This window comes from Bos mutus, chromosome 18, assembly GCF_027580195.1.
Source record: "Bos mutus isolate GX-2022 chromosome 18, NWIPB_WYAK_1.1, whole genome shotgun sequence".
Lineage (NCBI taxonomy): Eukaryota > Metazoa > Chordata > Mammalia > Artiodactyla > Bovidae > Bos > Bos mutus.
In genome coordinates, this window is record NC_091634.1 from 11,869,082 (window position 1) to 11,873,548 (window position 4,467).

Here is a 4,467-nt window from a genome sequence, read left to right on the forward strand (position 1 = left end):
ACCCATCACCGAGAATAGGCCTCAAATAAAGGCCAAGAAATGATGAATTCTTTTTAAAAATTTATTTGGCTGCACCAGTCTTAGCTGCAGCACGTGGGATCTTTTTTTAGTTGTAGCACATGAAATGTTTAGGGACAGGATGCACATGTGGGATCTAGTATCCAGATCAGGGATTGAACCGTGGGCCCCCTGCATTGGAAGCATGGAGTCTTAGGCACAGAACCACCAGGTAAGTCCCCAGTGAATTCCTGAAAAGCAGGGATTCCCAGAGTCTAGTGTAGCACAGAGCACATAAAAATCACTGCTCCCATTTACTGAGCACTTATTATACGCAAGGCCCTAGACTCACCATCTTGTTTCATCCTCAGCTCAACTTAATGAGATAGATACTTGAATGATTCCCATTTTTCAGATTAGGAGAGTGAGACTTGAGAGAGGTTCCAGGCCCAAGGCTACACAGCTAAAAATCGTTACAAAGGGACCTCAAGCACTAGACCGTAATGCCTCCTGATGGACTGATAAATGCCCCACAGATACGCTGCACCCTGGAATTCTTTCAGAAAGCACTACCACAGCACCACAACACGCACAAACTATGGACAAGGTCACCAGTAAGGCTGTGAGAACATAAACTCTTCAGGTGGTGATAAGTTCCTTCTGAATAAGAATAATCACCACAGGAGTTAATATGTTTAAAATTAATTTTATTTGGTTGGGCTGGGTCTTCATTGCTGGGCACAGGCTTTCTCCGGTTGCTGTGAGCAGGAGCTACTCTTCCATGTGAAGTACAGGCTTCTCACTGCGGTGGCTTCTCCTGTGGCGGTGGAGCACAGGTCCTAAGCCCGCGGGCTTCAGGAGATGCAGCACATGGCTCAATAGCTGTGGCACTCCACAGCCTGCGCAATCTCCCAACATATGAAATCTTCCTGGACCAGGGACTGATTCTACGTCCCCTGCATTGGCAGGTGGATCCTTACCCACTGCACCACCAGGGAAGTCCAATACTTGACATTTCTGAGGATTTACCCTCAAAAGACATGAGGAGACAAAAAAATACTTTGCACATCCTTTTTTTAAAAAAATATTTATTTATTTGGCTATATCAGGTTTTAATTTCAGCTTTGCACATCTTAATTCTTTACATTTCCGTAGCAACCTTATCGGAGAAGGCAATGGCACCCTACTCCAGTGCCCTCGCCTGGAAAATCCCATGGATGGAGGAGCCTGGTAGGCTGCAGTCCATGGGGTTTCGAAGAGTTGGACACGACTGAGCGACTTCACTTTCACTTTCCACTTTCCTGCATTGGAGAAGGAAATGGCAACCCACTCCAGTGTTCTTGCCTGGAGAATCCCAGGGACGGGGGAGCCTGGTGGGCTGCCGTCTATGGGGTTGCACAGAGTCAGACATGACTGAAGCAACTTAGCAGCAGCAGCAGCAGCAGCAGCAACCTTATGCCATAGGATTGGGAAAAAATTATCCCATAACAGATGTAGACACTGAGGAACAAGGGATTCATGACTTGCCCATACAGCTGAGAAGAAGCCCAGCTCGGTTCCACCCTGAGCAACCTGGCTAAGCCTGATATCCCACTTCCTATAGCACCACTTCCCCCAACTCCACAGGACAGTGGAATTTTGATGAACTGTGTAACTAAGTTAACTACATTTTATGTAATTCTTCCAGGGACATGTGAAATAGGCCTTGGACTGTGTGAACTGTCACAGACGGGTCTCCTCTATGCATGGTGTAACCAGAATAAGCAGTGGAGGTTCCTCTGTGGACATTAAACACATACCACACTCAGAGACAATCTTGAACAGCCAGTTGATGTTGTTACGCAGTCGCTGAGTCCTGTCCAACTCTTTGTGACCCCATGGGCTGTAGCCCACTAAGCTCCTCCGTCCATGGAATTTTCCCAGCAAGAATACTGGAGTGGATTGTCATTTCCTTCCTTCTTTCCAGGGGATCTTCCTGACCCAGGGATGGAATGTTTGTCTCCTGCAAGTGGGTTGGTTCTTCACCACCGAGCCAGCTGGGAAGCCTGGGCAGGAGAGAACCCCTGTCACTGTAGCATTGTGCTCCCTAGGCAGGGTGAATTTCTTTGTGGAGACTGCAGATCTCATTGAGTCTAATTCTCCCTCATGCCTGATGCAGACTGATTGTGGAGCATGAAACGCCATCCCAGTCAATGGAAATCCTCCCGTCCTCAACACCACGTAAGCTCCCACGGGCTATGTGAACTTCGGCCCAATACGCACCTCCCCATGGACAGTATACTTAATCTCTTTCATATCTGTGACAAAGTTAACAAAGACAGTGAACATCACTAAGCATGGGGAACTTTCTGTGGCTGCTGTGAACCCCTGTGGGACAGCATGAACGATTTTCCAAGGGTCTACCTAAATGGGCTGTGGGAACTCTCTGATGAATGTAAGTTTGTTCAGACCCACCCATACTCAGAGATGCAGATGACACCACCCTTATGGCAGAAAGTGAAGAAGAACTAAAGAGCCTCTTAATGAAAGTGAAAGAGGAGAGTGAAAAAGTTGGCTTAAAGCTCAACATTCAGAAAACTAACATCATGGCATCCGGTCCCATCATTTCATGGCAAATAGATGGGGAAACAGTGGAAACAGTGGCTGACTTTATTTTTCTGGGCTCCAAAATCACTGCAGATGGTGATTGCAGCCATGAAATTAAAAGATGCTTACTCCTTGGAAGGAGAGTTATGACCAACCTAGACAGCATATTAAAAAGCAGAGACATTACTTTGTCAACAAAGGTCCATCTACTCAAGGCTATCGCTTTTCCAGTGGTCATGTATGGATGTGAGAGTTGGACTATAAAGAAAGTTGAGTGCCGAAGAATTGATGCTTTTGAACTGTGGTGTTGGAGAAGACTCTTGAGAGCCCCTTGGACTGCAAGGAGATCCAACCAGTCCATCCTAAAGGAGACCAGTCCTGGCTGTTCATTGGAAGGACTAATGTTGAAGCTGAAACTCCAATACTTTGGCCACCTGATGTGAAGAGTTGACTCATTTGAAAAGACCCTGATGCTGGGAAAGATTTGAGGGCAGGAGGAGAAGGGGACAACAGAGGATGAGATGGTTGAATGCCATCACCAACTCAATGGACATGGGTTTGGGTGGACTCCGGGAGTTGGTGATGGACAGGGAAGCCTGGCATGCTGCGGTTCATGGAGTTGCAAAGAGTTGGACATGACTGAGCGACTGAACTGAACTAATGTCTACCCTATGGGTACAGTATAAACAGCTCTGTAAAACTTTCCTCAACTCAGGGACTCAATATGGGACTACTCAGTATGGGCCCACTCAATATGGAAGTGCAAACTCTCTTTTGGAATGATATTAAAATAGCACTAATAATATGACGGTATAAGGTAGTATAAGTCATAACATAATATAGTGTGCTCAGTTGCTAAGCTGCCTCCGACCCTTTGCAGCTCCATGGACTGTAGCCCGCCAGGCTCCTCTGTTCATGGGATGTTCCAAGAATACCGGAGTGGGTTGCCATTCCCTTCTCCAGGGCATCTTCCTGACCCAGGGACTGAACTCACATCTCCTGCATTGGCAGGCGGATTCTTTACCACTGAGCCACATGGGAAACCCTGTAATGTAATAGCATAAGAAATAGTGTAAGCTTCTTTCCCAGTGTGAACTTCTTGCAGACAGTGAAATTTGCGCCACTCTTAAGGCAAATCTGTGGACAGTTGATAATGTGAATGTCATGGATAATGTCAATCTCCTTCATATTCAGTGAATCCCATTGGACAACTGATATTTCCTTATAGCTCAAAGTGAACTGGCCACGTCACAATATACTCTCTCACTTGTAGTGTGAATGTTACAGGCATACGGCCCTGCAATAGTCTGGGTGCATTTTCTTCACACCTGCTGGGAACCCCGCATCTGGGCAGCAGGAATCTACTACCAACAGGGCATATCCCTCTCCTCCCAACCCCAGTGTGATCCGCCCCCCACCAGGTGTGAACACCTACAAAGTGTAAGCTCTTCACGGAATGCAGTGTGATGCTCCATGAAGTGCTGTATTTCCCCATCTCAAGCCTTCCTCTCACCCTACGCCCAGGGGGGCTATCAGAAAACTGAGCCGCCCTAAATGTCAAAGTCTTGGGGAAGGTGGCCTGTCCCCAGGGTCACCAAGCCCCAGGCCACGCGCGGAGACTACTCCGCAGCGCGCGCCACCACACAAGTGATAGTTCTCTACCCTCCCGATGGCAACAGGGCTTTCCGCGGGGCCGCGCCAGACTTTCTGAGACTGTTGATTGGTTGTAGTCGCGGCCACCCGGCGGCCAATCAAACGGGGGAAAGGTGACATCACTTATTCTCCTTCCCTCCCCCCCGCAAACTTCCCTACTCCCAGCTACCAGCAGCAACAACCACGTGGGGGAGGGGTAAGAGAGTAGAACCCGGTGAGGTCATTGCACCG